General features: G+C 39.0%; 1 protein-coding gene across 4 annotated transcripts in view; it reads right to left on the bottom strand.

The window, feature by feature from the left end:
- The window catches only part of NXPH1 (neurexophilin 1), a 433,511-nt gene that overhangs the window by 380,868 nt on the left and 30,832 nt on the right, over positions 1-21,811 (bottom strand). For 2 of the 4 annotated variants that reach the window (XR_005369461.1, XR_005369460.1), the window contains exons 8-10: positions 16,149-16,709; positions 15,198-15,289; positions 13,871-13,946 (exon numbers count right to left, since the gene is read on the bottom strand). The gene's annotated coding sequence lies outside the window, so the exon portion shown is untranslated. The remainder of the gene's footprint in view (positions 1-13,870; positions 13,947-15,197; positions 15,290-16,148; positions 16,710-21,811) is intronic. The other 2 variants (XR_005369459.1, XM_038556945.1) reach the window with 1 other exon arrangement.

Raw genomic sequence — 21,811 nt, 5'->3', positions numbered from 1 at the left:
ACAGAGTAAAAGGGCAAGTTACATGATGAGAGAACAGATATGCAACATTAACAACAAAGGGCCAGTATCCTGAATGCATGAGAAAAGCTGACAAGTCAACATATATGCCAGACAAATGAGCAAAAGACTCAAACAGATACTTCACAAAACAATATCCAAATGGCCAATAGACATATGAAAATGTGTTCGACTTTTTAATAATCAGAGAGATACAAGTTAAAACCATACCGCAGTATCACTACAGAATGGATAATTTTTTTTAAAAAGATTTTATTTACTTATTCATGAGAGACAAAAAGAGAGAGATAGAGACACAGGCAGAGGGAGAAGCAGGCTTCCCTGCAGGAAGCCTGATGTGGGACTCGGATCATGACTTGAGCCAAAGGCAGACGCTCAACCTCTGAGCCACCCAGGCACCCCAAAATGGATAAAATTTAAAAGACTGATAGTAACTAGTGTTTGCAAAGATTAGAGCAACCATAACTCTCATACACTGGTTGTAGTAATGCATTTTAGCACAAGCAGTTTTGAGAACTCTTTGGTATTATCTATTAAAGTTGCACACAAACATGTGACCCAGAAAAAAAGACTTCCTAAATTTACACCCAACAGAAACATGAGTATATGTACACTAAACAACTTTTACAAGATATTTATAGAAAGATTATTCTTAATTACCAGAAATAGGAAAGCAGCCAAAATATCCATCAACATAAGAGGTAAATAATTTGTGGTATAGTCATACTATGAAATATACCTATCCTTTACTCAATGACTAATTCATTCCTGAAAACACTGCCGTTATTGACTGATCACCAATTCCAATGTGTGGAGGGGAGATTCCCCACACCATCAAGCAATTCTCAGACGTCAGCAGGGTGTTCTACAAGTCAACTCAATTCTGACGCTACCTACCTAGAGATAACATCAGATTCCCACAAGTTAAAGGCTCAGTCCTAAAAGACTGCACCCACCCACTTCCATCAACAACTTCAGACACTGATTGCACATCCAGATTACATCACTAATGTTTCTGACCCACTGAGTATAGATTGAAGGTTCCAAAGACCTCTTCCTTGGGTTCCATTAATGTGTAAGAGTGGCTCACAGAACTCAGAGAAACATTTTACTTACCAGATTACCAGTTTACTATAAAAGGATAAAATTCAGGTTGGAATTCTATCCTGAATTCCAGGTGGAAGAGATGCATAGAACAAGATAAGGGGAAAGAGTGTGGAATTTCCAGGCCCTCTCCAGACATGCTTCTTTCTCCCAACCTTCCATGTATTCACCAGCCTGAATGCTCTCCAAACCCTGTCCTTCAGGATTTTTAGAGGCTTCATTACATAATCACAATCGATTAGCTAATTGGCCATTGGGTCAACCTCCAACCCTCCCCACTCCCCAGAGGTCAGAGGGACAAGATTGAAATTTCCAACCCTGTAATCACCTGGTTGGTTCTCTTAGCAACTAGCACCCATCCTCAGTAGGTCCATAAATCACCTCATTAACATAACAAAAGATGCCATTATGGCTCCCAGTACTTAGCAAATTCCAAGGGCTCTAGGAGCTAGGTGCCAGGAATGGTGGAAGAAGACCCTTACTATAAATCATACTATCAAAGTTACCAAATCAAAAACATTCAAAGAAAAATATTTTATTAGTTTTAATTTGAAAAACTGATGAATTTTATTCCAATCATAAAAGTGCAAATAATATTTACAGATAGAAAATATATCACATGGGATGTCTGGATGGCTCAGCAGTTAAGCTCAGCTTTCAGCTCAAGGAGTGATCCTGGAGTTCAGGGATCCAGTCCCACATCGAGTCCCACATCAGGCTCTCTGAAGGGAACCCGCTTCTCCCTCTGCTTATGTCTTTGCCTCTCTTTCTCTATGTCTCTCAAGAATAAATAAATAAAATCTTTTTAAAAAAAAAAAGAAAATATATCAAATGAACAAGGAAACAAGTTTATATAATAATCAATAGCTTAAAAGCAAATCACACATATGTAGTGTGATATAAGGTTTATTATATTCATTCTTTTTCTTCTTTTTTAAAAAATTGTATTTATTCATGAGAGATACAGAGAGAGAGTCAGAGACATAGGCAGAAAGAGAAGCAGGCTCCCCACTGGTAGCCTGATGTGGGACTCGATCCCAGGACCTGGGGATCACAACCCAAGCCAAAGGCAGATGTTCTACCACTGAGCTACCCAGATGTCCCCTTTTTCTTCTTTCTGTACCATTTTTATAACAACTTTTTAAATTTGGGAGAGTATGGAATTTTGCACTCAAACTCCACCTATAAACAAAGTAATAGCACAGTAAAACAAAACAGAGAAGAAAATAATAGCACAGTAAAACAAAACAGAAAAGAAAATAAAGGTTAAACATGAGATCTCTTGAAAGCAAGTGAAAATACAACATTCATACAGTAGTCATGGAAAATACCACTTCTGCCTCTCTGTTGGTATACCAAGCAAAACAACACATTTTGAGTTCATGCAAATGTCATACACAATTAGAATTTTTTCCATATAATATTCTTTCAGTAGGAACAATTATTTGAGAATTTGAGTGAATGTATCTGTCAGAAACTATAATGTTAAAACATCCCTCCCTACAGCATATTCATTTAGTATGTAGGGGCTTTAAAAAAGTCATTATACTGAATAAAAAGGAGCTATTAAAAAAATGGAATAAACTTTCATGAGTCTATTACAATGAAGAGTTGTTAAATGAACAGTTATTAGGATGAATCAGAAATACAAGCAAAGAAAACAAACTATTGTTACATGCAAGAACTTGGATGAATATCACAAATACATCATTAAGGTAAAGCCACATAAAAAAGAATGCACACTGCATGCTTTGATTCATATAATATTCAAAAACATGCAAAACTAACCTACAGTGTCAGAAATGAGACTAGCAGATACCTCTGAGGAAGAGAGAAGATCTAACTGGAAGGAGCATGTGGATGGTTTCTGAGGTATGGGTAATGTTCTGTTTCTTAATCCAAGTAGTGGTAACCAGGGTATGTTTTTGTGACCATTCAGTTACATACTTGTGTTTTGTTCATTTTTCTCTTTGGATGTCATAGTTTACTAAAAATATTTATTTAAAACAATTATTTAAATATCATTGAGAAAAAGCAACAAAAATACCAAGTACCTAAGGAATGAAACTAATATGAGATACGCAAATCTCTATGGAAGGAATCATGAAACTTTGATGAACAAAATGAAAGATTTTATAAAAATAAGGATATCTACTATATTCATAGTGTGGAAGAATCAATGTTGTAAAGATTTAATTCTCCTCAAAATGATCTATAGGCTCAACACAGCTTCAATCAAAATACCAATAGTTCCTCTGTGTGTTTGTGTGTGTGTGTGTGTGTGTGTGTGTGTGTGTGTAGTGTGTGTGTGTGGTTGAACAAGCTGATTCTAAGATTTATATGGAAATGCCAAAAGTCTAAGAATAGACTGTAGACATTCCAAAAAGGAAAGAACGGGTAGGGGGGGAGATCTGCTTTGCGGGATATCAACACTTGACATAAAGCTAAAGTAATGAAGGGCTGTTACATCGGTGGACTACCCAAATCAACCAATGAACAGAATCATTCAAACAGAACAGAGAGAAGAGAAACAGACCCTCATATATAAATAAACACTTTATGACAAAAGTGACATTGCAGAGCTGTCAGAATGGGATCATGTTTTCCATAAATGGTGCTTGGACAACTGGATAAACATATGGGAAAAAATAAAATTGGACCCCACACAAAAATCGACTTCAAATCTATTATAGACCTAAGCATAAAAGACAAAATAATAATGCTTTTAGAAGGAATATAGCAGAATATCCTCTTGGTTGTAGATAGAAAATTATTACACCAAAGGTAGAAAAAACGAAAGAATTTTTAAAAAGAAAGAAGAAAACAATGAAAAATGTTAGTAAATCAGACTCTTATTCAATTAAGAGCTCTGTTCATCTTTTTTTTTTTTGAGATTTTTTCTATTTATTTGAGAGAGAGTGACAGAGCACAAGCAGGGGAGGCTGCAGAAGGAAAGGGAGAAGCAGAGTTCTTGCTAAGCAGGGAGCCCAATGTGGGGCTTGATGTGGACTCGATCCCAGGACCCTGGGATCACGACCAGAGCCAAAGACAGATGCTTAACCAGCTGAGCCACCCAGGCATCCCCCAGAACTCTGTTCATCTAAAGATGCTATTAAGCAAGTGAAAGGCAAGTCATGGGACGAGGGGAAACAGTTGTAGCAACCATAACCAACCAACATAGGACTCATTATGAAAAGAATTTTTATAAATCAATAAGAAAAAAACAATCTGCTTAAAAATGCACAAAAGACTTAAACAGGCATTATACAAAAAGAGAAAATCCAAATTTATAAAACTAAATATTGGAAAACATCCTTGCCCATTGTGTAACCTTGGAAATATAATAAATCCACAACATGATACTACTAACCTGCCACTGAAATGGGTATTTTTTTTAATTTAATACCAAGTGTTTATAAGGATGCTGATGATCCTTTATTCAGGATATTGAATAATATTGTTGATGACAGTATCAGTTAATACAACTGGAAAATAATTTAGCATTGCTTGTAAAGTTGAAGACTTCTATGACCTAGAGTTAAACCCCTAGAAACACAGACAATAGAAATGTGTACTCTGGGCTCAAGTACACATGCAGGAATGTTTTATAACATCATTATTCATAATAAGTCCAAAATTTTAAAAAATGCTCATCAACAGCAGAAAAGTTTATGGAATATTATAAAGCAATATAATAACTGTTTTACAGCGATTCACTAACCTATATGCTTATGCCTTAGTTTCTTTCATTTACTCGCTGTTTCACAATTTAAAAAAAAAAGTTAAGAAAAGCAAAAAAAAAAAAAAAAAAACAGAGGAAAAAAACTCAGCATCCTATACCATCCCATTTATTTCCCTTTCTTCTCTAATAACACTTGATATTACTTGTTTTTTATTTCTTATAATACCATGTTTACACACACACACAACAACAACAACAACAACTTGAGGATGTTTATGTGCATTGTCTTAAACCCTACCAAACACGAAACAACTTGAGGGCAGGGCCATATCTTTATCTTCCCTCATATCTTTCAGAGTTTCTGCAGTATGGTCAGCCCAGACCAGGCACTCTGTACTCAAACATGAAAGGATTTGGAGAGACTTAATTTACTGGCTGACTGGAATGAATCTCTTTCTACATAAAGTTGAAACTCTCCTGTGCCTACCTCACCCTTCCCATATCAAAACTTTGTAACACACATACACATACGCCCACACAGAAACTGATAAATGTATTAATCATGACCAAAAAACAAAACCAGGCTCCCAAAGCAGAAAGAAATTGAGAAAAAAAAAATGCAAGGTCAATTTCTACTTACTGTATTCCATCATTTCCTTTTACTTTCTAGGTGATTTGAGAAAACCTAGACATTAGCCCTAATTCCTATCTGGGTCTAGGAGAGTAGGATATGTGTAGTTGTGTATTTTTAAAAAGATTTATTTATTTATTTGAGAGAGAGAGAAACAGACAGAGAGCACTCATGCAAGTCTGGGATGGGACAGGTGGTGCGGGAATTAGGCAGACTTCAGTCTGAGAGTGGAGCCTGACACAGGGCTTGATTTCATAACCCTGAGATCATGACCCTTGAATCATGATCTGAACTGAAATCAAGAGCTGGTCGTTTAACCAACTGAGCCACCCAGGCACCCCTGTAGTTCTGTATTTTTTATGACTTTGGTATTCCCTGAGGTAAGAGGCATCAATGTCTATGAAATATTTGTGAGATTCTAATAAGAAGTGTTGTGAGCTTCTAAGAATTAATTCAACAAAGTTAGATTATGTTAAAATAAAAGTAGTGAGATTTGAGATAAAGAGTTGGATGGTCCCTGGTTCAAATCCTAGCTCCATCTCTTCATAGCTGTCTGACATTAGCCAATGTATTCTCTCTGAGCTTTAGTTTCCTCAAATTGTTTTTTTTTTAAGATTTTATTTATTTATTCATGAGAGACACAGAGGGAGAGAGGCGGAGACATAGGCAGAGGGAGAAGCAGGCTCCTTGCGGGGAGCCGGACATGGGACCCGATCCCAGGTCTCCAGGATCACACCCTGGGCTGAAGGCAGCGCTAAACTGCTGAGCCACTGGGACTGCCCTTCAAATTTTAAAGTGAAGATGATATTAACCTTCTATCTAGGTTGCTATGAACAGCAGTAAGATCACACATATAACAGGACTTGGTGGATAAAGGATTCTGATGTTCTTTTCTTTCCATCCTCTGAATTTATTGGAGATTGTGATGGGGTCAACTGCCAGTTTGTAATCTCTATTCCTTCTTCAAAACAAGGTCTGGTAGACTTGGTAAATGAACTAATGGTACAGATGAAAGAGACATTTTTAATTCAGTCAAAAAGAATTTCAAGGAAGTGCCAAGTAAGAGTACTGAAATTTCATTATAGAAATCCTAAGAACACAAAATCACGAAAAACTAAAGAACCTATTTTACATAAATAACATGATACTGATGCTTACAATTGTTTGTAAAGACATTTAAAATGTGAAATACATCACAACTGTTTTCATATCCCTGAGTATAATGATACTATGAATTCCTATTTTTAACTGTCAGTTAATTAACTATTCAGTCTCAAGATGTTTGAATCGATTAAATTCCTGCAACCATATTAATTTATGTAAATCCAACAACCTAATTATTTCAAGATTCTAAGTCAGCACCTTCTTGCATTTAGGCAGTTAGAAAAACTAACAAAAATTACTAGATTCACTAGGTCACATTTAAAGATTCTACGTTAATAAAGAAAGTCAACATTAGGAATTGTTCTTATTTCACCCATGATGTTCTTCTAGATTTATTAGGGCAACAAATGAAAAAGTAAGTCTAACTCATTCCCCAGTGACTTGTTCTATGACATTTTTTCCTTAAACTAGATTTAAGAGCATCTCTGTCTGGTTCTATCTTGCTTACTGAGTAATATTTGTTCTGGCCCCAAATATCTGGGCTCCAACTATCACTTTTTTGCTTATTCTGGTCACCTACAATGCTTTCCTTTCTACCCCACCCACCTTCAAAATACAGCTCCCCTGCACTGTCCTCTCCAAGAAAACTTACCTCTCAACCAATTCCTCAATGATGGCCATCTTTGGAATTCCTACCACATGTATAATCATACATCTTGATTTGCTCACTATTATGGGTTTTTCCTATTCCCCTAACTACACTGCAAGTTCTTCCAAGATAAGGATTGAGTTCCCACCTTAACCTGTCTTCCCAACAACTTCTAACCTAGTTCTTGGCACCTCATAGGCCTGTTGAGTGGGAATGACAGTATAGGAACAAGAATGCCTGAATTAAATAGCCTGCTGCAAAAACTACTAAATGCTAAATGCATCTTAAATCATCATGTGGCTCATCCACAGAAAATCAAAACAGGTGGAGAGAGAGGAGGGTGCAAACACACACAGGGAAGCCCCTTTAATCTTTTTGGCAGAAGTTCTATTTTGTTTTGTCTGACAAGCTGCATATTGTCGATCTTTCATCTTTTCCTTGTCTGAGAGACAAGGAAACATATTGTTGTTTACTCTGGTCCCAGCCCCAGAAAGCTAACTAAGCTGCCTTGCCCACTGGCTTTCAAGGGGTTCCAATGGGGAGCACCAGCAGATTAGAGAAGTGAGGTCAGGGTGGTTATTCCTCCACCTCCTGCCTTGTGGGGGTCCCCACCGGCTGGCTGCATCCTTCCCCCTATGGCCTCAGCAGCCCTCTTTACACAGCATCACCATGTCCAGGCCCTGGTAACTCAGTCCCCTCACCTCACCCCTTGTTCTCTATGGCACTAGACCCAGTGCTTTCTCTACACCCTGCTCATGCATCTGCAAAACTCTCTTCAAATTACCCAATTTGAATGGGCTATTTCCTGTTAGGACCAGAGATGATTTGGAAACTGTGATATTCTTTTTTTTTTTTTAATTTTTATTTATTTATGATAGTCACAGAGAGAGAGAGAGAGGCAGAGACATAGGCAGAGGGAGAAGCAGGCTCCATGCACCGGGAGCCCGACATGGGATTCGATCCCGGGTCTCCAGGATCGCGCCCTGGGCCAAAGGCAGGTGCCAAACCGCTGCGCCACCCAGGGATCCCTGGAAACTGTGATAGTCAAAGCAAAAAGGAATAAATGTGATGATTTCTAGACAGAGGGGCAACAAGAACAAAGGCCCAGAGGCAGGATATTTGGTATTTATGCAAGAGCAAGCAGGCCAGTAGGGCTCGAGAGAGGTAAGGCTAATAAGAGATGAATATAAAAAGAAAACAAAGACCAGATAATTCAGGGCTTTGATGGCTATTATAAAGCCTTGACCATTTACTTTGGGTGACCACTGGAGAGTTTAGAAGAGATAAATTATCTAACTTTCTTTTTAGCAGGATGACTGGAAGCTCTATTAAAAATATACTGAAAAGGGCCACGATAAAACAGGGTGACCAATCTAGAAGCTATGACATTATTCTGCCCTTGATATATTATTGGTGGGTTGACCTGAGTAGTGGACATGGCAAAAGTAGTTGGTTTCCAATATATTTTAATAGTAAAACCATCAGAATTTGCTGACAGATTAGAAGTGAAATGTTCTCATTTCTTGCATTATTTTTCTTTATAGCACTTATCACTTTTTGACACATACACATTTAACGTTCAGTGTTTCACCTGACCCTCTCACAGAAATGAGAGCTCCATAAAGACAGGGAAATTTTTTGTCCATTTTTTCACTCCTTATACCCCTCAATGCCTGATACACAGGAGACACTCAAATAAATAACTGTTAACTGAATTGGTTCATCTGAAGAATTTTAATAACTCAATTAAGATATTTACTCTTGTAATGTTCCTTTCCTTTTGTAGACATCATTAATTATAGGTTTGACATTATTATTCCACTATGAACCATTTACCATAGTGAATCCACATTAAATTGATCTACATTGTTTAGAAAGTGCCATCTAGATTACATATACAGCTTAGTAGCCTCTGCTCTGATAACTGATATAAACAAACAGCTGTTGATGTGCTAGACTTGGAGCTAAATCATCGCTGGGTTATAATTGATTTGATTTAATTAGTGTGAGTGTCAGGGAGGCATATTCACAAGGGCAGAGGATTTAAAAACTACTCTTGTATTGAGGCAATATATTCATGCTCTTTGAGTGTATGATCTATTGATAAAGCTGCTTTGATGCGGCCATTTTGATGCCATGATAATATGATGACACCAATTTGAGGGGATGAGTTTGAAACAGTTTGTGACACTACCTAAAATCAAACCATCAGATTTTCACCCTGCATTTTCCACCAAGTGATAAGCTTCATTCCATCTTTGAGATTCAAGAGACTGAGGTAGAAGACAAGGTCGGGCCAAGAATAAATGGAAGGATGGCTGAGGTTAGGTTCCATCTTTGAGGATGCATATGCTTGCCATGTAGGCATATCTTAGAAGGGGACCTCAATAATTCTAAATGGAATTTCTGTCACTCTCTGAATAGTCAACTATATCTCAAATGGTCTGTGCACTGAATAATCATTCACTTATATTTAAATTCATTTAGTTGTTTGATAATAGCAATTTGTTCTATTTTACATGTGTGAAAATGGACTGGTTTCCTTTGCTTTATTGCAATGCTTTCTTCTTGTTAGGCCAGTCTCATCTGCTTAAGTTTCTACCAGACCCCAGAGATGAGGGAAAGAGAGAGGGTATCAGGACAGACTTATTTCTTACCCTCAGTTTCAGACACATAGAAAATCCTCAGTTGGGTTTCTAATGGTTTTCTTAGGGCTCCCAGTTACATCTAGAACCGTGTGAAGTCTCATTTGTTAAAGACCCAAAGAAGTGGCATCTACCAGAGCCAAAGAGAAAGGCATTTATCATTTCTCCAACCAGGACTTGTCTAAGGGAAGATGCCTTCCAAGGCACTGCTGACCACAGTGAGTAGCACCCACAGGCAACCTTCAAGAAATTCCTTACTGAAGAGATAATAATTACCAAGCCAGTTGTGCCCATTTGACAACACAAAAGTAGTTTATGATGTTTTGTGTGTGCACGAGAACAGAATTGGTACTTGTTTTAGGAGCCAGAGCACAGTTTAGCTGGGTTCTCTCCACAAAGTTGCAATCAAGGTATTAACTGGGTATGTTCCTTCCTGAAGTTCAGGGTCCTCTGCTAAGCTTACTTGGTTGTTGGCAGAATTTAGTTCCTTATAGTTGTGGGACTGTATGTTCCCTACCAGAGAACTCTCTTCAAAACCAGGTCACATCATAGGAACTTGCTTCCTCTACTCTAGCAGGAGAGTCTCTCACCCTAGAGAAGGCCCAGACCCTCTTTCAGGGCCTTTCATCTGATTAAGTCTGGCCCAGGCTTGTCACAATATAATGTAACTTAATCATGGGAGTGACATCTCAACACCTCTGGCTTATTTGCTGGTTAGAAGCAAATGACAGGTCCCAAAACACACAAAGGGAAGGTATTACACAAGGCTTGTGCACCAGGAAATGGAGAACCTTTGGGAGTCACCATCACATCATCTGTCTACCACATAACTGTTTAAATTAATGACAAGTTTTGTTGTGAGTATAAACTTAATCTGTTTTCGTTAAAAATCCAACCATTATATTACAAAATAGGTACGCAAAGTTTCTAGCAACTGGCTAGAAGTCAGAGACATAACACAGAAATCTTGCATTCTGATAGGCTTGACAAAATGTTTTATATTCTATTTTACATTGCACATTGCTGTAAGTAAATTAATAGCTAACAATGACCAGGCCAGTAGATTCAGCAGAGGAAATGTTCTAAACCCAATATACCACTGTTTCAAAAGTTGATGGAAAACATACACAAACCAGGACTGGAAGAATCAAAGATTCATTTACATGAAACCAGGAGGTATTCTTAGTATGGGCCAGAGCTGAGGGGAGGGGGTTATGTTTATATGATCTCCTTAATGTCCTCATCTATGAAGCCCTTCCAAACGCCCTGGGCAGCTTTTGGATCACTTTGCTTTAGGACTACTTCTGACAGATGCTTGGCCAAAGTGACCAAAAAAATGTAGCTAAAGAAATTAGATGCTAAAACCAAAGCAAAATCCTAGAAGATTATGACAACTTATAGGCATGGAATTTTTTCCCAGAAATATAGAGGTCACTGCAGATAGCCTTTCTAGTACATACATGATGCTAATATTGATGTCTCATCACTGCCCTATAGATTTTGATGTGGAGGACTTCTGATTATCTCATTCATTTTAAAAGCTCACCAATTAAAAAAAAAAAATAAAAATAAAAAATAAATAAAATAAAAAATAAAAAATAAAAATAAATAAATAAATAAAATAAAAGCTCACCAATTAAGTCCAAAGCCCTGTCCAGTCAGGATGAGTGCTTCCCTCCTCCATATACTTCTATAGTTTTGTATGTAACACTAAAGTAGTCTATCACTATACTCCATTCTTACCAAATTAATAAAATACATATGAATCAAAATATAAATTCCTCAAGGTATGTTAGGGTCTAAGTCTTGAGAAAACATCCCAGCCTTAATTTCCTTCCTTCTTTATCTTCTTCAACTATTCCAAGGAATTCAAATTACATTTATCAGGGAAGACCAGAGATAGCATTTTTACATAATGATTTAATAAAAGTGGTATTGACTGAAAAAAAATTAGACTACAGACCTATTTCATTAACCCAGGCCACTAAGAATACAAAAAGGTTGGGGGAGGGATCCCTGGGTGGCGCAGCGGTTTGGCGTCTGCCTTTGGCCCAGGGCGCGATCCTGGAGACCCGGGATCGAATCCCACATCGGGCTCCCGGTGCATGGAGCCTGCTTCTCCCTCTGCCTCTCTCTCTCTGTCTCTCTCTCTCTCTCTCTCTGTGACTATCATAAATAAATTTAAGAAAAAAAAAAAAAAGGTGGGGGGAAGGCCCTGAAACCTGTAGCTATGAGAGGTCAAAACAATTTCTAATCATGTGAGCTTAGAATTTGCTTACTCCATACTAAATACATATCATTTAGAAGATTAATTTATGCCATAGATTTCATGCATTAGCCAAGAAGAAGGAAATGGTAATAATTCCACCATATGGAGAAGAATTGCCATAAGATGGGCAATTTATTCAACAAATGTTGGTAGAGCACCTACTAGATGCCAGGCACTATTCTATACCATGGAAAAATAAAGATAAACCAGGCAGACAAAGTGCTTGATATCATGGAGATATCTTGGGGTTGTGGAGGGCAGGAAGTAAACAATAAACCAATTAACAAGATAATTACAGATCGATTTTGGCAACTATTAAGGAAAAAAATAATAAAGGTACAGGAATAGAGTACAATTAGATGTTTATGAGGGTAAGGTAGTCAGGGAAGTTTCCTCAGAAGAGGCAATGTTTTAATAGAGACCTCAGTTGGAAAGGACAGAACTAAACAGAGGTCTGGAGAAAAATGTACCAGGCTTTGGTATAAGCAGGTTCTAAAACTGGAAGGCAGAGGAAAGACTCATGGTCTGAATAGTGAGAAGGCAGGAGTCGTAAGCAGCCAGTGTGAAGAGAGAGGCAAGAAACAAGATAACACAGAGCCTTAGAAATTCATGGCTCTGTGTTGAGTCTGGGTAATAAGAAACAATAGGAGTTTTAGTTATTATATTTTAAAAGTTCAAATATAGCATTATGCACTTAGACTAAGTTCTTCACAAATATAAACTCATTTAATCATTTAAACAAGCCTATAAGATAAATGCTTTATTATTCCTATTTTTTGGATAAGGAAACTAAGAGCCAGAGAGATTTCATCATTATCATCACATGGGCCTGTTTATAACAGAACCAGAACTGTAACTAGGACAGACTATTTTAAGGTTTTATTTATTTATTCATGAGAGACACAGGGAGAGAGAGGCAGAGACATAGGCAGAGGGAGAAGCAGGCTCCCTCAAAGAGCCTGATGTGGGACTGGATCCCATGACACTGGGACCACGCCCTGAACTGATTTATTTTTCAAGTTCACTTTGGTTGCAATGTGGAGGAACAAATATAAGAGGGCAAGAATAGTCCAGGCCAGAGATGATGGACCTTAGATTTAGGGATGACAGTGCAGCACCTGAGAACATGGTGTCTTAGTCTATCCAGGACGCCACAACAAACAACAAAGTAACTACGTTTACTTCTATATAGTGAAGCCTATAGCAGCAGAGAGATTATCAACAAAATAAGAAATCAGAATTATGTGACCCATAAACTAAGAAAAAAAATTTTATTTAACAAAAATTTTATTAACCCTTTAGAAGGCACATTTGAACTGGGACTCGAAGAAGGACAAAGAAAAGTATATTCTGGGCAGAGGGAAATTATGTGCAAAAGTTCTCAGACAGAAGAGACTTTAAAAAACACCAGTGCTGGGACGCCTGGGTGGCTCAGCAGTTGAGCGCCTGCCTTAGGCTCAGGGTGTGATCCTAGAGTCTCAGGATCCAGTCCCACGTCATCAGACTCCCTGCGTGGAGCCTACTTCTCTCTCTGCCTGTATTTCTGCCTCTGTCTCTCTGTGTCTTTCATGAATAAGTAAATAAAATATTAAAAAAAAAAAAAAAAAAACACCAGTGCAGATAGGGCTGCATGAGTGAGGTGAGGAGGCCCTTGGAAGATTTTAAGCAGGAAGATAGCATCATAGAATTCACTCAAGCAGCCAGTTAACAATGGTATATTGAACATCTGTGTGACAGGCACTACTACCAGGTGCTGGCACATGCATACCTTACAATTTGGGAAGCAGTAACAGGCCATCCTCTATACCACTGTTGTGTGCTCCATAATTCATCCTCTCCCTAGACTATACAGAGGAACATGAATGAGAAAGCAATATTTTAAAAGTACCACTGTTGAGTCTATCAAATTCACTGTAACTCCTAAGTGCTAAGAAAATAACCTAATCTGGGGGTACAGTTGGCTGAGGATCTGACTCTTGGTTTCAGCTCAAGTCATGATCTCAGAGTCTTGGGATGGAACTCTGAGTTGGGCTCTGTGCTCAGTGGGGAGTTTTCATGAAATTCCCCTTCCCTCCCATGCTCACTCTCTCTCTCTAAAATAATAAATAAATAAATCTTTGAAAAAAAAAAAAGAAAAGAACCTAATCTGGTTCATTACCATAGAATCTGCTGAATTAAGGCTCACTGACTCAATGTACTAAAGAATAAATGCTGGTAAGGCCAACTGTAGCTCTAAATAATAGAGACTATAAATGATTCCAGCTTAAAATAGTAAGAGTTTCTAAAGCAAATATTTTTTTACAGTCTCTTATAAATAATTCAGATTTCTGTTTGAACCACCTGTCAGTGTTCCTGGAAAAACTAAACTCAATGCACACACTCCTATGACTCTATTTCCTGTTCCATAAGCCACAGTGGATAAGGATCCAGAGGACAGAGAGGCTCTCTCCACATTTTCTCTCACTGGATCCACGTTCTTGTCCACAAACAACCCAGAAACTATAGATGGCAGTTAAGGAAGAAGGAGCTGAAGAGGAGGCATTGGATAGGGAGGGGCTCACTCTTCCAGAGTTGAGACAGTCTGGCACATGGCAAAGAACTATATTTCAGGAAAATTCTTTAAGATGTGCTGAGATTCAGGTTTCTCATCTTATATCATGGGGGAAAAAAAACCAGCAAGAGACAAATTAATAAAGATGATTATTGCAAATAATGCTAAATGTCTGGAAAAAAAGAAAAACAGAGCACTATGACAGAGACTGAGAAGGGGGGAATTCTGAAGAAGCCAAGTAACCTGGAGCAGGACTCAGCCCAAGGTGGTGTCACTGCACAAAAGGAATAGTGGAATTCTACACATCATAAGTCATGGCTATTCAATGGGGCAGGAAGAGGGAGCATAAGCATCCCCTAAAAGTATATTTGCTCATTCATTCTTTCCTGAATAGAAACTAAGAGTCGATGGGGAGGAAGAGAGCTAGGATTCAGAAGGCAGGGAAAGGCTGTCACCCCCATCAGGGGCAAACCAGGAAATACTAACAAAATGGAAATCAAGACTTGCCCTGACACTGTCCATATTTACAAAAAAGAGCCCAAACCCAGGCTAGTGTGTCTCCAGGTTCTATGCCAGAAACTTCAGTTGGTTGAAGGGTGTGGCTTTGTTTCTGAATCCCTGCTGCTCCAACAGAGGCTGACAAAAAAAAATGAACTGAATAAGTGAGGGAATAAATAAGCTAATGTTTAAGTGTTGCTAAAAAACAAGGCAATGGGACCAACATGGAGTTGTTTATGCTACTTCATGTCACCAAACCAAGATTTAACTTTCTTACGGTTGGGACGCCTGAGTGGCTCAGTGGTTGAGCATCCGCCTTCGGCTCAGGGCATGATCCCGGAGTCCTGGGATCGAGTTCTGAGTCAGGCTCCCTGCATGGAGCCTGCTTTTCCTCCCTCTCTGCCTCTCTCTATGTCTCTCATGAATAAACACACAAAATCTTAAAAAAAAAAAAACAACTTCCTTACAGTTTAAGCTTTCCCAAAAATTCAATTTTACACCAGTCCATCAGGAATCACCTGATCAGCCTTGGTCAAATAATCTAACGGGTTTTGCCATTCCCTAAAGGAAAGTGATTTGCAATAACCAACGTGGCATAAATTCCTTGTTCCCATTCCCTCTACCTGTAAAAGTTGTTCATTCTGCACAGCTCCTTGGAGCTCCTTTCCCTCTGCTAGATTGGAAGCTGACTGATTTGAATCAGTTTTTGCTCAAATAAACTCTTAAAATTTGTAACACCCTCCAGCTTATCTTCCAGGGTCATATGAGGGGAAATAAAGGAGACCCCCACCGGCTCCAGGAGCAATCATGGTGCCTCTTGGGCTCCCTGTGGACCTTGCCAACTTGCTGCCTCTGGAGGTCCTGGCTGAGCCCCTCTAGGACCCTATCCCTGCAGCATCCATGTCAGGAGCTTTCAAACTGAGCATTTCATTTCCCAGACCGGGTCCAAAACCCAGCTGGAGTGTCAGTCTGCATTGAACTTAGAAACTGGACATACCTGGGGATGTGTTTTGGGTCCAGCTAGGAAACCAGGTCCAGGGACACCGGGTCTGACGTGGAAACCAGATCAGGTCCAGGAACAGACTGGGTCTGACTTGGAAACTGGACCAGGTCCAGCGATGGCCTGAATCTGCCTTGGAAACTGGACGTCAGACTGGATCAACTTAAACTGGGTCCAGTATGAGGCCTCAAGTGAATAATAAAATGTTAAGGCTGTAAAAGCAGGAGAACCTCAATGAAGATCATCTTGAAATTCAGTGGCCACCATAGAGAACTTTAAACCCAGATAAACTTACCCATTTTGAGGTGCTATAGAGCTAACAAGGGCTAAACCAAGCACTCACAGGAAAAGGCCAAGGCAAGATTGTTTCTCCTCCTCTACAGTTTCTGATGACTGGGAGGAGACCCGCGGGAACACTCCACTTGCTCCACAGCTGTCAGGGAAAGGGCCAGAGCTAGAAGATCACAGTCCCCACCTGGCAGCGCTCCTGGGTCTCTGAGGCACCCAATTGCCTGATCGAGAGAGGAACCGGCAATTTCAGGTCCTTCTTTTCCAAATCTAGGTTGGCAGGCCAAAAACAAACAAACAAACAAAAATCAGGATTACAACTTTGAATTGTGACTGTGAATTTGCTCTAAAGTGCCCACTGGGGGATCCCTGGGTGGCGCAGCGGTTTGGCGCCTGCCTTTGGCCCAGGGCGCGATCCTGGAGACCCGGGATCGAATCCCACGTCGGGCTCCCGGTGCATGGAGCCTGCTTCTCCCTCTGCCTGTGTCTCTGCCTCCCTCTCTCTCTCTCTCTATGTGACTATCATAAATAAAAAAAAAAAAAATAAAAAAAATAAAGTGCCCACTGGTTGTTGATCCTCTGTCCCGGGACAGCCATTACCTCCTTATTTGCCTCATTTTGTGTCCTGAGAACTTGGCTTATCAGCAGCCATCAAGTCCGGAGCTCCAAAAATAAGGCTAGGCAGACAGGTTGCACCCCATTTGCAACTAGCTACAGCTGACACGGTGTGGATAGCACTCTACTTGCTTCTAGGGTCCTGCTGCCTGTTGCCTGCTCTCAGTGGAATTGAGTTTTGGGTTTGTTGCTGTTGTTTGTTTTCTCCTTGCTTATCTTTGGTGGTGGCTCTGGATCTTGAAAGGATATTATATTTTGTACCCCTTTTGGTGACAGCTTTTGCCTCCATGAGGTTGTTCAGTACTGCCAGGAATAGTTATTGTTTGTCCTGGCTGAAACCTGACAATCACTTAAAATAGTTTTTTGCACAGATAAACTCTTAAAACTTTAATATGCCCCAGTTTGTTTTTTAACAGCTCACACTAAGACCGGCAATTGTACGACAGCAGCAGCATCCGCTTCAGAAGGGTAGCTCCAGGGCCAGAGGAAATGAAAGCTCTGTTTATAGTATTGCATTTAAAAGAAAAAGATTATCAAATAATCCTTCACTGAAAAGCATGTTGTTTATTCACTATTTGAAAAGAAACCTCATAATACAAAAAATAAACTAGAGAGAACAAATCTGAACAAGAAGATTCCCAATTAGACCTTGGAGCATTTTCTCCTGGAAAAAGCAGCCATTTTTAAAAACTCTGGGAAACTTGGAGGCGTCATTAGCATATCTGGCCACCAGATGTCACCATTGGTTTAAGCAAATGTGCTCTGTCTCATTCTAGGCCAATGCATGGTTTTGGATTTGGGGGACCTTATGGCATCTCACCTGAACAGTTGATGAAACCGAGGGACTCCAGTTAGTTCCTAGCTATTTTATGGAGGAATTAGAACTCTGTCTAGCATCTTCAAATTCCCTTTCTAGTGCTTTCTCTGTTCTATGATCATTATTAAAAAGAAAAAAAAAAATGAAACCAGCTCTATGATGCCCTTTACACTAGGAAGAATTATATCAAAGCCATTGTCATTGTCACAGGCTCAAATCTGAGTAATAGTGTTTCTCACCTTTACCTTTAAATTTTTTTTAATTTATTTATTCATGAGAGACACAGAGAGAGGGGCAGAAGCAGGCTCCCAGTGGGGAGCCTATGCAGGACTCAATCCCAGGACCCTGGGATCATGACATGAGCCAAAAGCAGATGCTCAACCACTGAGCCAGCCAGATACCCTTTTCCCTTTTTTAAAACTCTGAACTCTCAGGCATTGGCAGTTGGAACAGATCTTCACAAAGAGAAAAGAAGTAGCAGGCAGCCAGGGTGGCTCAGCGGTTTAGTGCCGTCCTTGAGCCCAGGGCCTGATCCTGGAGACCAGGGATTGAGTCCCACATTGGGCTCCCCACCATGGTGCCTCCTTCTCCCTCTGCCTGTGTCTCTGCCTCTCTCTGTGCATGTGTGTGTCTGTCGTGGATAGATGGGTGGAATCTTAAAAAAAAAAAAAAATCTTTCTTAAAAAAAAAGTAGGGAAGAACTTGCCAATCAGAATCCAACTGAAACTTACTCTCTTTAGGCAGATGATATTTAAACAGTAGTCCCTAAGAAGACAGTTCATATTTCTGAAATTGACAAATGATTTTTTCAATGTATGTGTGTGCTCAGGATTACTTTGTTAGTGTTTCTCTATTTTTATTAATATAAAGATTAGTGTTAATATCTTTTGTTGCTAATCCTCTGGCTGCTGACTTCCCAGATAGTCTATCATTTACACAAATCTATTTTCTCTTCAATAAGACTCCTTCTGCATCCTCACCTTCATTCAAATATTCCAAAACCAATTCCCTTAAATTCCTACCTCCTCCATTCTCACAACTGCTACTGCCTTCTCAGGGAGAAAACATTTGATAGATTTCTATTTCCTAATGATACTGCAAAGGTACTTCGGAAGTTCCTCACTACATAAAAACCATCAGTATTAGTTTTCCCACTACAAACGTAAATATCAAACAAGAAACAATACATGGTAAGAGCAAAGACCAATGGGGAAAGCAAGGAAGTGTGTGTGCCTGAGATTGGAAGGAAGACAATCCCAAGTAGGAATTTACTCCTGGCTTGTTCTTATTAAATCACATGATTCTGGTATTGTGTTTTTTATAGCTCCATGATTTTGTTTTTTATTTGGCAAACAGAATTAAAATCGCTATTCAAACAAAATGACAAGAAATTGTGTGAGCTGAGATGAACAAAAATGCACAGTTGATTTATTTAAGTTCCAGGAATAATAGTCAATGAGTTTGAATAAAATGTGCCGCTAAAAACAGGACATTAAAGATAATTTAAATATATTCAGTGCAGTCATTCATTCCAGTTTCATGCACGTTAAGTAGCTTTTTATCTCTAAGGTGCCATCAGCGGGACTCTCAAACATTCAAAATACCAGCATTATATCATTAACACATTTCTGGTCAATGAGTTGAGTAATGTAGAACTTATGAAAATATGTATTGCCATTCTCTTTCAAATGAGCTGCATATTACATCCATTAACATAACTATATTGATCTAATTTCCTTATTTTCAGTAGAGTGCAGTTTGGAAATATAAAATTGACAAATGAGAGCCAAATGAGGAAAGGGGGCTTACACAAAAGATCATAAATTATAAAACCTCAATAAGGAATATCCTAGATAATTGCCATAATGTAGAAGGGTTAATAGTATGCATTTAGTGTTTTTAAAAAAGAAAATCTTACATGTTTTAACCATTCTATTTCAGCCAGACTGTATCTGTTGGCAGTGGATTATTTAATCTCTGTTTCAGAGAGCGAGTGTGAATTCACCTAAGTATCTAGGTTATTTATCACATGGACTGTGGGGGGATCACATGAGAGCCTAGATGGGCACTTGGATCCTACTCCCAGAGATGCTTGCTTTAACTGGCCCAGGATGTGGCCCAATCAGAGATTTAAAAGCTTCCCAGATGATTCTAATGTGCAGACTAGGTTGACAGTCACTGTACCAAATTTCACATTTTATAAAATGGATATTAACACACTTACTGTTATTTTCAGTGTCATTTAATAAAGAGTTTAATTGCAAGTTAGCTTTAAAATGTGCTTGGGGAAATCTTTCAAATTACTGCAAAAGGTGACCACAAACCAAACATTCTTTACAACCAAGAGAAGAATATGAAATTAGATGAACCTTCATGCATCTCTCAATCAATGACTCCATTACAAAATTTCCAAAAGCCAATTCTTTGGAACTTCCAAAGAACATTTTTGATGCTACCGAAAAAAGGTCAAACCCAAAAAATCTAATATCAAATAATTTGGTCTTAAACACACTTTTTTTTTTCCTACAGGGGTTCCTAGAGTTGATAATGGTAATAGATTGTAAATCTTCAAGAAGGACAGAATTCCTTGTCCTGTGTAAGCCTTCAGTAAGTGTGTTCATCGATTGAAGGAATCACGGGCCTAAAAATTCATGGAACACACTTCAGGAAATGTGATCCAGGAATGTCTTTTAAAACAATAATAAAAAAATAAAAATAAAAAAATAAAAAATAAAAAATAAAACTATAATAATTAAGACCCAGAACCAAAAATGTTATCCAAAGATTTCACTGTGCAGTCTGATAACACCGCTTGCTTAACATTCTCCTTTGGATATATTATTATATTGCCTTCAAATATTTGGAAGTGTTCTACTGGATGGCCAGCATAGGGATAAAGACTACAAACTCAGAAGTAAAATTTATGTTCACACCAGCATTTTTTATTTAATCTCTCTTGTGCCTCAGTATCTTCACCTGTAAAGTGGGAAAAATGTATCACTCCTACCTCAGGATATGTAGTGCTTAAGAAACTTAGGTAATTGACACTCTTTTACAATAACAAGAGAGACATTTAAAAGTAAGGGGCCAGGGCTAGGTGGCTCAGTCGGCTAGGCATCAAACTCTTGCTTTCAGCTCAGGTCTTGATCTCAGCTCAGATCCTGATCTCAGGGTCAGGTGTTCAAGCTCTGTACTGGGAGCCTACTTAAAAAAATAAGTAAAAGAAAGGAGCCAAACTATCATAAAAAGAATTTCAAAGGAAATTTTTTTTAAGATTTTATTCATTTATTCATGAGAGACACAGAGAGAGAGAGGCAGAAATATAGGCAGAGGGAGGAGCAGGCTCCTGATATGGGACTCGATCCTGGACCCCAGGATCATGCCCTCAGTCAAAGGCAGATGCTCAACAGCTGAGCCATCCAGATGTCCCTCAAAGGAAATTTTTTAAGAATCTATCCTATGACTTCTGAACCCTCTGACCTACTTTGGGAATATGAAAGAATTGAAATAAGAAAGGAGAAGGAATATTTGTAAAGGGAACACTCTTAAAAGAGCTGTAGCCTTGTTAATGGTCTACACTACCCAACTCTACTGAGGATTCAGAAGTATCCACTTGGCCATCCTGAGTGGGCACATCCCTGCACTTTGAGGACCCCAGGCCTGCCATCTGCTTTCTGCTTAGAGGATCTGGAGGATCAGAGATGACTAACTGCTCTGGAGGCAGATCCATCTGCATTCCCAGAGTTCTTCAGGGCATAGAACAGTAGGGTGTTTCCTGTGGACCAGAGGCAGCTGATGAGAGTCTGGCCCAGTGGGGTCCTCGAGGGGCAGCAGAAAGAAGCTGCAGGTCAAACCAAATTCCTAGGAATTTCCACTTGCTTTAGGAGCAAGTGGCCTCCAGAATTCTAAATGGTCTGCCAGTCAGCAACATGGGAACTGC

The sequence above is a fragment of the Canis lupus genome, chromosome 14 (assembly GCF_011100685.1).
Source record: "Canis lupus familiaris isolate Mischka breed German Shepherd chromosome 14, alternate assembly UU_Cfam_GSD_1.0, whole genome shotgun sequence".
Taxonomy (NCBI): domain Eukaryota; kingdom Metazoa; phylum Chordata; class Mammalia; order Carnivora; family Canidae; genus Canis; species Canis lupus.
Note: the sequence above shows the minus strand (reverse complement) of the source record. Positions and strands in the feature narration are given on the sequence as shown.